Source organism: Suncus etruscus, chromosome 1 (assembly GCF_024139225.1).
Source record: "Suncus etruscus isolate mSunEtr1 chromosome 1, mSunEtr1.pri.cur, whole genome shotgun sequence".
Lineage (NCBI taxonomy): Eukaryota > Metazoa > Chordata > Mammalia > Eulipotyphla > Soricidae > Suncus > Suncus etruscus.
Window position 1 is genome coordinate 70,102,053 of NC_064848.1, and position 12,908 is coordinate 70,114,960.

Here is a 12,908-nt window from a genome sequence, read left to right on the forward strand (position 1 = left end):
AATTCAAATAATGCCATGAGGCTGGGATGTCTATAATAAGATTATTTTGTCCTTTGAAAAGAGACATCAGAATACTTGAGGACAGGCTGAGAAAGAAGCTACCTACAATCCAGGAAGAAAATTCTTACCAGGAACCAAATCCACAGTGCTTTGGCCTAGGTCTTTCCAGCTTGAGTGAATATAGAAATAAATGTGTGTTATTTGAGCCACCTATTGTGGTATTTTGTTATAGCAGACTTAAAAGCTGGGGCCGGAGAGATAGCATGGAGGTAAGGCGTTTGCCTCTCATGCAAAAGGTCATCGGTTCGAATCCCGGCGTCCCATATGGTCCCCCGTGCTCGCCAGGAGCGACTTCTGAGCATGGAGCCAGGAGTAACTCCTGAGCACTGCCGGGTGAGACCCAAAAACCAAAAAAAAAAAAAAAAAAAAAGATATACTAAGATTTTTTGTGTTTTTTGTTTGTTTGTTTGTTTTGTTTTTTAGTGGATATAAATCACGGAGATTGAGAGAAAGGGACAAAGTGTCCAATCCATAGAGAGCTTTCAAGATAGACAGGAAAGGGGTCCAGAGCGGTGGTGCTAAGGGGTAAGGCGTCTGTCTGTCTTGCCCACGCTAGCCTAGGATGGACTGCGGTTTGATCCCCCAGCATCCCATAAAGCCCCCCAGGCCAGGGGCGATTTCTGAGCTCCTAGCCAGGAGTAACCCCTGAGCGTCACCAGGTGTGACCCAAAAACAAAAACAAAAAAAACCAAAAAAAGACAAAAATGATAGCACAGCTGGTAGGACACTGACCCAGCTTCAAGCCTCAGCACCCCAGGTGATCCGTCAAGTCTACTAGGATTGATCCCCAAGTGCAGAATCTAGTATCTGAGTACACTGGATGTGGCCCAAATTCAAATACCAAAAACAAACAAATATAAAAGATAGACGGGATGACAGAAAAACTGAGGAATTCACATCCATGCAATTAGAATGCAATTACAAGGAAGACGAGTGAAAGTAAATGTTGAAAGTACAATTTAGATACCCCAAAAATAGAATTTCTGGGTCATATGGCAGCTCAATTTTGAGATTACTGAGAACCGTCCTTACTGTTTTCCATAGGGGTTGAACTGATAACATTCCCACCAGTAGTATATAAGAGTTCCTTTACATCCTCGTCAATACAGATTATTCCCAGTATTTTTGGCTATATGTCATTTTTACTGTTATTAGATGATATCTCATTGTATTCTTGATTTAAATTTCACTAATAAGTGATGATGAGCATTTTGCATGTGCCTGTTGGCCACTTATTGGTCTTCCTCAAGAGATGTTCATATCCTATCCTCATTTTTAATGGAGTTTTTAATTTTGGGGATTTGGGGGTTAATCTTTGTGAGCACTTCCTATATTCTGGATATCAACCCTTTATCTGATGTGTTGAGCATAAATATTTTATCCCAGCCCATATTTCTTTTACCATGCAGAATTTTTTAATTTTATAATATCCCATCTGTTTAGTGTATATATTGTAGTCTTTGCCATTGGCATCATATTGTTGAAGATTCTGTTAAAGTCTAGTTCTTAGAAAGTTCTATGCTTTTCTCAATTTATAGATTCAGATTTTTGTTTGTTTGGTTTCGTTTTGGGGCCACACCTGGTGACAATCAGGGGTTACTCCTAGCTATGTACTCATAAATCACCCCTGGCTTGGGGGACCATATGGGATGCCAGGGGATCGAACCACAGTCCATCCTAGGCTAGCGCAGGCAAGGCAGATACCTTACCCCTTACACCACTGCTCCAGCCCCAAGATTCAGATTTGATATCAAGGCCTTTGATCCGCTTTGAGTTGACTTTTATATAAGGCCTGGGATATGGATCCAGCTTCTTACACATGGTTATCCAGTTGTCCCAACACCATTTGTTAAAGAGACTGTCTTTATGCCATTTCATGTTCTTTTCTCCTTTGTCAAAACATTCATTCAAAAAGATATATGAATGTCACTATTCATCTCATTGCAATAGCTAAGAGTTGGAATCAACCTAGGTATACAACAACAGATAAGTGCATCATTAAGATGTAGTACATGTATACAATGGAATACTACATAGCTATATGGAATGATGTAATTATTCACTTCACTGCAACATGGATGAAACTGGAAGATGTCATGTTAAGTTAAATAAGTCAGAAGAAGGGTAATAAATATAGATGATGTCACTTATATGTGATACTTAGAAAAACTACATGAGGGAATGCAATGTTTTAAATGGAGGGTTACCTGGAACACTCTTGGCTCCAGAGTATATTGAAAGAAAGCAAAGTGGAAGAGCAAAAACAAGAGCAAAGTGGAAAAAAACAGATGTGATCTAATCAAGGACAGGAGTCAAAGGGATTCAGGCACATAGGTAGTGTTAGGGGAAAGACAGAACTAAATCTTCAAACCACATAATCAACAACATTGAAAATATGAGACCCAAACTTTAACAACCAAACTTAAAAATGTGGCAATTAAGATGGCAGACTGGGAGGATTAGGTATGGGATGAACTCTGAGAACATTGGTGGAGTGAGATTGACACCGTTGGTGGAATTGATGCTGAAACATTTTATGTCTAAAATTCGACTATGAATAACTTTGTAAATCACAATTCTTTGAATAAAAACATTTAAAGCAATAAATATGAATTTCTATAAATTTTATTCACTGACTAGATTTTTTTAAAAAGTAAAATTTAGAAACTGGAAAAATAGTATAGGGGTATGGCACTTGCCTTGAATGCAAATACTGCCATGAGTTATCCCTGAGCACAGAACAAAATGTAAGCCCTGAGCACTACCAGCTGTCATCCAAAAACTCAAAAAGTGAAAAGATAATTGTGTCAGACTTCAAGGTCCCCAAGTAGCAGGTATACTTTTGTGTTTTTGTCAATGAAGAGAACACATGGATGCTACCAACATTTCCTTCTGAAATAAAAGAACAAGTTTGTTTTCTAAGGCAAACTACCAAAAGGTATGGTTTGGATCAAACTGTTCTCAAAAATAGTAGAGTTAGTAAAAAACAATCTCCCTATTAACAAGTAGATTTCCATAATAGTTTCAGGTTTATTGACTCCCTGCCCAGTCTCCCACATTCTTCTAATCCATAATTCACCCATATGGATAAACACTCAGGTCCCTATACTTCAAGCCCTATGGCCTTTATTTATACTCAAAATGGCAAATTAGAAAAGGAGTAAATGAGTAAAGAAAACTTGCTATCTTTTTTTTCTTCCTTACTCCCCAGTACTAAGCAAAATTATAGTGGCTTCATTTTCTTTTACCTCTCCTAAGAAATACCACCAGTCATAAATATTCTAACTGTCCTTTATACTCTGGCTGACATTTCATGCAAAATTCATTTTCGAGAACATCTACCTTCTTTGTGATTTATAGCCAAAGTGTAAGATTTTTCAGAAAGCAAAAGATTTGAAATACAACCAAACAAAGACCTCACCTTGTCAGTCATTGTGTGTTCTTTTTCCGGTGGGTGGTGGAGCAATCAAGCCTTATTGTTCCAAAATTAGAAACAGAACAGAACGAAATCTCCATGTTCTTTTAGAAGAGATTTCATGGTCATTATTTGAAAGACAGAAATAAAAATGCGTGCCTGGTGTGCTATCAACCTAAGGGTTGAATGGTTCAGAATAGTTAGGAAATGCCACATCTTAAGGCAAGAGACAGGACTTAAGCAAATTAGGTAAATTTTTTCCCGAAGTAACTTCAAAAAATGGCTGACTTAAAAATAGGCTGATTTAAAAATAAAATTAAAAAACAAAGCCTGAAAACTGAAATCTGGGATGCCTTTTTTCCAGTTTGAATGCAAAACCAAGTTACTTTTAGCCTATTACTTATACTCCCTAGATCACAGTCCTCACTTGTGGGTTGACGACCATCAATCAGAATAATGTCTTTTGTGCTTTACAGAATCATGGATAAAGAAAAAAAGATAAAGTTAAAAATAAAAGCAACATCCAAAAAACCAGTCAAAAGAGATGTGTCACACGAGGAAGTTTCAGTCAAAATGTAAAGAGTTTTCAGTGTAATAGGAATACACTACTGTCACACATATCTACATACCAGCTCTCTCTCACCATTATAAAGAATCAAAAGATAAACTAAAGTGATAGTACAGCATGAAGGTCACTTGCCTTCCATGAGGCTGACCCAGTTTCAATTCCTGGGAAACAAGATTGTCCGCTTGAACCCACACACACACACACACACACACACACACACACACACACACACACACACACACCCAGTGATCCCTGAGCACAAAGCCAGGAATAAACCCTGAGCACCACCAGGTGTGATCCAAAAATAAAAACAAATTTAAAAAAAAATACCAAAGAATTTTAGTCAGGAGCTTCAGAAGCCACTAGCTATGTATACATTTTCATGTAACTTTCTTAATCTCAACTTGCTGTCACTTTAAATATTTCACTGTACTGGAGTGGGGGGAACACCACACCTGTAGAAAAAAAAAAGTTCTATTTCCCCACCAGAAAAAAAATGAAAACATTTCAATAAATCACTTAAAAGTTTCTCCTGCAATGGCCCAGCTGCCTACTTATGTGTCCCTAACTTGCCATTAAAGTTATCTCTGCCCCGTAGATTTGTCTAACGGAAACAAATTGTGCTGTTGACATTCTTTGGGAAAAAGGAGAAGTTCTGAGATGCTGTCAGAGGAAAGAAGAAAGCCTTTAATAAAGCTACGATGGCATCTCAATTTATACTGATTCAGGGTCCACTGTCCCCTGGCCCCCATGTTACAGTTCCTAATCCCATTTCTCTACACACATTTTCCGGTCCCTCCCCACACTCACCACAGAGCACAGTCCTGTGGTGCTTCTCCAAGTGAAGTCATCTGTGATCAGCAGCACTTCCCTCACCTGGAAATAGTTAGAAAGGCAAATTCTCAGACTGCACCCAAGAATTTCTAAATTAGGAACTCCGAGTTGAAAGAGAAAGTAGGTTGTTTAACAAACCCTTTACATGACCCTCCACCTGATGATGCACAATCCAGGCTGGGAAGCACTACTGTTGTAAAGCATCAAATAAAAAAATAAATGTTTATGCATATAAATTTTATATATGCATACGTACATAGATTTCTTCTATTATAGATGAACTTTCTGGAAGGAATATTTTTTAAAACTAGACTAAAACTTGGGACAATGAGAAGTCACCTCAATCAGTATAATTCTGTTTGCATGTATAAAAAAGGTTATAAGCCTGCATAGAAACCTAAAAGGCCTTTTGGGTCATAAAGGTTTAGGACTTTTTTCCTGCTTTTACAATTAGACCAGCACATATACGAATCAGAGATAACAAGAATGCAAAGGGCAGAAAGAGAACTGAGCTCCTCATGCGACCATTGTATGAACTTTAAGCACAGAAGAATTCCAGGATCTTGCCAATAAAGCATCCTCTATGCAAGAGGTAGGCCTGCAAATAAGGAACAAAAGAGAGTTTCATTCACAGGCGTCACCTAGTGGGCACTGCTGAGAGGAGAGTGTCCTTGGATGTTCTCACCATACCTGAGCATCCAGATGCAACCACTGAGGAGTCTCTTAGTAAATGACTAGAGTAAGAGAGAAGGCCAGAGAATAAAGGTTCTAATCAAATAGTGTCCCACTATTTTCATGGGAAATAAGAGGATGAAAACATTTTTAAAAACATTATAATGTCATATTCTTACTATAGACAATTGTCAAAATATAAAGTCATATACTCAAAATATGAAGAAAAAAAGAGAGAAAGAGAGAATACAGGAACTAAAGTACTCACCATTCATGCAATCAATTCCAACTTTATCTCTATTTCCTTATCTAGTCTTCTGAGCACTCCCAGATGTGACTGCAGAATCTCTCCAAAGATTTTAAATAAAATTTTATTTATATATATATATTACATTTAATAAAATGTATATATGAAACCTTATCATAGAAAGTATTATAACTACAATTTTAAATATTTCATTTATAAATGTAATTTATTTAAAGAGTGTGTATCACATAGTTGACATAGTTAATCATAATACATTTGTTTCCAGATAAGTGTGATCAAAATTATTCAACAAAAAGAAAAGAAAGTAAAGAAAGAAAACTATATGACCAAGATTTTATAGTATTTAAGTCACATTCACTGATAACATTTAAATTTTTAAGAAGTAAATGGGGGGAAGAGCAGGAGCCAGGGGCCTTGAGTACATCAGTGGTGTAAAAGTGAGGTATGTGCATATATTAACCAGAGAGCCAGAAACACTGGAAGCTTGAGACATAAACTACAATAACCAGATTTTAAAATGTGCCTAGTAAAGAGACAGGTTCATGGATGTACAGGAACCTGAAGTCACTTGTAGAGTAAAGGTTACACTAATAGTGGAATTAGTGTTTTTTCACAGTATCATATTTAATTTTCGATGACGTAATTTTTCCTCCAAAATTGGCAGGTTAAAATAAAAGAGAGCTGGAGTCAGAGCAATAGTGTAGTGGGCAGGGCACTTGTTTTGCATGTGGCTAACCTGGGTTCAATCCTCAGCATCCCATGAGCACCATGAGGAGTGATTCCTGAGCACAGAGCCAGTTAAAAGCCCTGAACATCACCAGATGTGGAGGAAGGAAGGAAGGAAGGAAGGAAGGAAGGAAGGAAGGAAGGAAGGAAGGAAGGAAGGAAGGAAGGAAGGAAGGAAGGAAGGAAGGAAGGAAGGAAGGAAGGAAGGAAGGAAGGAAGGAAGGAAGGAAGGAAGGAAGGAAGGAAGGAAGGAAGGAAGGAAGGAAGGAAGGAAGGAAGGAAGGAAAAGAATTGAGCTTCCTTTAACCTAGAAATTCCACTTCTGGGTATCTACCCTAACGACCCAAAAACCTTATTCAGAAAAGACATTTTTACTTCTATGTTCATTTTGTCTATTCACAATAGCCAAAAATCTCGAAATAGCCTGTGTCTAAGAACATATATACATACAAATATACATATACATATATACACACAATATATTTGAGATATAAAAAAACATAAGGGAAAATAAGTAACCATTCTCATGCTTTATCTAGAAAATTATTGACTTTTTCTGATTATGCCAGGATATTTTCCCCCATTACCCAGGCTAATTAAACTAGAACTTCAAAGTCAAACACTTTTTATTAACTCGCCCCAAAAAAGTTACAGAAACTTCAACAATAAGCCTCACTTGAGTATGAGTGAATACTCATACTTGAGTATGAATATGAGACTCTTTGTCCCTATATTTTCTGACTTTTCACCTAATTTCTGACATATTAACTCATTTTGAGCACAGGGCTAGGTGTTTCTATGTGTTTCTTTGTTTCTGATAGTTGGTTACTGAACTATGATCAGTCCTGAGTCAGAACTCAAAACTTCCTTTTTTCAACCTTGATTTTCCAACTTTTCCAAAATAGAACACTGATCACCTCTGTCCAGTCTTAATATGATGTGGTGACCCAACCCCTACACCTTTATGTGATATCGCCATAAGTGGAAGAGCTTTACTCTCATGCTAAAGTGACAGGCAAAAGAAGGAACAGAGTGAGAAAAAGTACCCTTGGAGAAAAGAAAGAGTATAGATGCAGTGACATGGAAAAAAACAAATCTCCTCCCTGTAGCACTAATTTGATGACAGCGCAAAAATAATCTACCTCTAATACTGCTAAGACAATGTGTTAGGTTGGGAGTCTACCATTTCAAACCAAAAGGCCGTTCTCTAATGTTGCAAAGCTGTGTACAGTTTTATTGAGTTTTCAGAACTCTGCAGGGGAGTGTCTTAATCACAACAAAATGAGTGAATCTTTTCCTTCCACATTCACTTGCCTCATCTCTCCCCTCTCTGCATCAATCTCCAAGCCAACAACTCACTCAATTTTGCTTGGAGCCATTTATATGGTGCCAAGTCCACAAAGCCAAGTGAAACCATCTGGTCGACAGTAATAAGAGAGGCCTGTTCTCAGCACCCTAGGACACACCAAAGGAAGGAAAAGGCCTGGCCTGTGCCCAAAAGATGTTTGCAACATATCAGAGATATATGAAAAGTCTAATTAAATATGAGTGAGAGCACAAATTATGGAGCTAGCATTTTATATGAGACCATTACAGTTATGGAGCTATTAAATGTCTTGTAACTGTTATTTTGAGTCTGAATCCTTGACTAGCAAATCAGCATCTGAGAACTCACTAAAGTGCAAATTCTCCACCTTCTCCAGGCCCCCTAAGTCAAAAATTCAGTATAGCAGAGAAGCTTTAGGGGATAGTCTTTGTGTTAAGTCTTTACGGTGACTCCTATGATAACTTAAATTAGGAACCTACTACTATATCATAGACTTTCTCAAACTCAATGCTATAAACATGCTATGGTCATAATTTATGTGGATCCTAACCTGTGCATTGTAGGATAACAGGCAGTATCCTGAGGAGTCCCCACTAGATGCCAGTAGCAACCTACCCTAAGTCATGGCAATCAACAAAAAAGATTTTCCAGACATTGTAAAATGTCTCTCAGAGATAACCTGTGGCTGGCCAAGAACTATTTTTTTATAACGTAATATCCTCTAGTGTGGGGACATTTAGCATGATGAATAGTGTAGCAATAATTCACAACCAAAAATTATTCTCAAGGAAGATAAATATCTGCCTGGACTCTCAGAGGACATCAAACCAACACAAGATCCTAAGTTAGTTCTACCTCCTAGATATCTTTGAATAATGGGATCATGGGTAACTATTATTTGTTCTCTATAAATTTTTTGTTTATGTTTTCCAAGTGATTCATTCCACATACATAATGTAATCATAGTAGAAGATTTAAAGAAATATGGAAGAAGCCAAGGGATTTGAATTCATCCAAATATTTTTTGGTGCTTTCTTGCCAAGTCTCTTTTCAACTGACATTGAAAGAGATAACTAGCATTCCTACATATTGCTTTATAACTACCTACCAAAAAACCTTATGAGATTATCACAATTTATTCAAAGATCTTCGTGACTCCAAATTCTCTTTAATAGTAAGGTTTATATCTCTAAAGTTAACTGAAAATTCCAGCCATTTTCTACACCTAAAAGTATCATCACAACCTACAAAATGCTACTGTGGTTTTGTAGCTTCTAAAACATGCCTATAAAGTAGAGACACTTGCTAAGGAAAGAGTGGGTTTTCAGTAAACATGGATGATGCTGAGAAAAGTAGAATCTCAGGACCTAAGCAATGGAAATCTACAGTTTAGTAACTTTCCCATAATGTGATTTCTATGCACATTAGAGCTTCATGATCATTGGCTTGGACCAAGGAGTACTTCGGCGACTAATGGCCAGTAACCATGTAGAGACTAGAATCAATATCTTGTTCATCTTTTGTTTGTTTGCTTGCTGGTTTGTTTTTGGGCCACACCCAGTGATGATCAAGGGTTACTCCTGTCTATGCGCTCAGAAATCACTCCTGGCTCAGGGGACCATATGGGACACCTGGGATCGAACCCAGGTTCATCCTGGGTCAGCCGAATGCAAGGCAAACACCCTACCACTGTGCTATCGCTCTGCCCCCTTGTTCATCTTTTTAGCAGGTAGAGCTACATCCAGAGATGCTGAGGGCTTATTCCTGCCTCTGCACTCCAAAATCAATTCTAGCATTTTTCGTGGGACCATATGGAATTCCAGGGATCAATCACAAGTTAACCATGTACAAGGCAAGAGCCCTAGCTCTGGCCTTTCATGTTCATCTTTGTCCTCCTCAATCCATAGCACCATTTGATACAGCTCAGTGTACTAACTCTTCTAACAAATTACATAATTTTAGTGACTTTAAGCAATAAAAGTATAATGTACTATTTCACCTTTCTTGTGATCTTCAAAAACAGATAAAACAACAATGCATCTTCGGGGCTACATTTCTTCTAGAAGTTGTAGGATTGAAACTACTTTGATGTTTTTTGTTTTTTTGTTTTTGTTTTTGTTTTGGCTCCAAAAGAGCATCTGAAAGGCTTGATTTTAGCTCCTTTTTCTAAAGCCAGCAGCATCTTCAAATAAAAGTTCCCAAGCTCCCTCATTCCCTGCAACCTCCTTTCTACTCAACTATTTCTCTAGACCTAGAACTTATCATTTGCTTCTCTCTTTCACTCATACTCATACCCATACTCATACTCATAATTTGATTACATTGGCTTGACTTGCATAATACAAACAATATCCCCAAGGCTGGAGTGATAGCACAACAGGGAGGCTGTTTGCCTTCCACAAGGCAGACCCAGATTCCATCTCTGGCATCACAATATCAATATCTTCTACATCTTTTGTTTGTTTGCTTGCTTGCTTGCTTGTTTTTGTGCCACAGTCGATAACACTCAGGGATTACTCCTGGCTATGTGCTCAGAAATCGCTCCTGGCTTGGAGGACCATATAGGATGCTGGGGTATCGAACAATGGTCTGTCCTAGATCAGCGCGTGCAAGACAAACACCCTACTGCTTGTGCCACCACTCTGGTCCCTCCAAGTATATCTAGAGATACACAAGTTCATCATTTTTATGACTTCATCTAAGTAGTATCTAGTATCTCCATTGTACATTTACTTCTTTCCTCTCTCACATCTAATTAATAATATGTAAAGAGACATGGAATTCACACAAACATCCTGCTCCATATCAGTATTTATAGCCTTGATTTAGCATGCACTAAAGATTCAAGCTTAAACCAATATAACTAAGATGATAAAACAATAGCAACTTCCTCCACTATACAACTTCCTTCATGCTTATCATCTGATGTTTCATTCTACTTTAAGGAAGAAATATCTTTTATTTTCTATTTTATGTATTCATTATCAGTATGAATTTATAAAACCTTATTTAAGGTTCTGTAATTAATTATTATTCTTTTTCTTTCTTTCTTTTTGTTTTGTGGCCACAACCAGCAGTGATCAAAGTTAAAAGCTGCTCCCAATGGTGCTCAGGAGACCATAAAATGCTAGGTAGGAACCAAAGTCAGACTCCCACATGCATACTGTACTCCATTCCTTTAAGCTACTCTTGGGTTCCTATTCTTATTTCTTCTGGAGCCAAATCTTTCCTGATATAAGCCAGTGTGGTTCCTGTATTCTTTTGTAAGGCCCCATCATTCTTTTATGAGAAATTCTTTACTTCTTGGCATAATATGTTTCAAGCTCATTGTATACTATACCTGCTCCATTTGTTAAATATCTCCTTTTTAAAAAGAAATCTGGCTCATTCTATTTCTTCAAAAATTGTAACTTAATAAGTTGGAATCATTTATCTCTGGAAACTGACTGAATTTAATATTCATATATCTCTTTAAAATAACGTTAAAATATTTAAAAGAGGAGCTGAATGATAATACAGCAGGTAGAGCATTTGCATTTGCTTTGCACACAGCCAACCTGTATTGATCCTTGACATCACATATGTTCCCCTGAACATGCCAGGGGTGATCCTTCAGCACAGAACCAGGAGTAAGCCCTGAATACCACCAACTGTGGCCCAAAACCAAACACAAAAAGAAAATTTAAAAAAACACAATATAAGTGGGATGCCCAGTTTCCCTGCCCTTCCCTACTTTTCATTATATTTTATACATTATTTTAAAATATATTAAGTCAGAAATATTTGAATATTTTAAAGAGACCTGAGTTTGAATACTATACTGTCACACACTAAGACCTGAGTTTGAATACTATCAAATACTAGGCACAAGATCTTAGTCAAATTATTTCACTTATTTAAGCCTGTGTTTCTGCATCCTTAAGAAAAGGATGACCAAGTGGTACCAGAGATTGAGCCTGTGCCTCCATCATGCACAAACCCATTGGGCATTATGACCCTATGATTCCATTCCTGAAAATCTAAACCAAGAACATAAAAACATTAATCTGAAAAGACACACATATATATACACCTGTGCTCATCACAGCTCTACTTACAATAGTCAAAATCTAGAAACAACACAAGTTCTGATCAACAAATGACTAAATAAATAAACTTCAGTGTATCAGCTATGAGAAAAGATAAAATTTTGCAATTTGCTGAAATTTGATAGAAATGGAGAGTATCCAATCTACAACAAGCTAGAAACAGAGGAAACCACTTATACTAGCAGCCCGGGGGGTAAGGGAGGGGAATATGGGATGCATGCTAGGCATGGGGGTGGAAGGAGGACAACTTTGGTGGTGGGAATTCCCCTGATTCAATGTCAATATGTACCTAAAATATTACTGTGAAAGATATGCAATCCACTTTGGTCAAAATAAAAATCATTATTAAAAAAAGAAAATGGATGGTATCATGGCTGAATGAAGTTACTGAGAAAATACAAGGAAACATCAGATGAGCTTATTTCTATGCAGAGTATAAAAAAAGATAAAGGGATTAGAAAAACCCTGATATTTAATCAATAGAAGTGGGAGCTGACCTGATTGGGTAAAGAGTAAAGAGAAAGGAAGCATAGGATAATGGTGGAGGCACCTTGCAATACTTGTGGAGTGAACAAGGCAGTACTCTCAAAATTACTTCAATCCTATTATAAACTAAAATATCTCAAACTAAAGATAATAATAATAATAATAATAATAAATGGGGCTGGAGAGAGAGTACAGCAGGTAAGGTGCTTGCCTTACAGGCCACCAACCGAGGTCCAATCCTTTGCATCCCCTATGATCCCCACAAGCAACCAGAAGTGATCCTTATGTGTAAAGCAGAAGTAACCCCTGAATATCACCAGATATAGCTAACAATAAGATAATAGTAATAATAGTAGTAGTAGTAATAGTAGTAGTAAAGAAGAAGAAAGTCTTTACAGTTCTCAACAATAAAAAGGAAAATTGAAACAATGTCTATGTCACAGAGTTATTAAGAAATTTAGAAA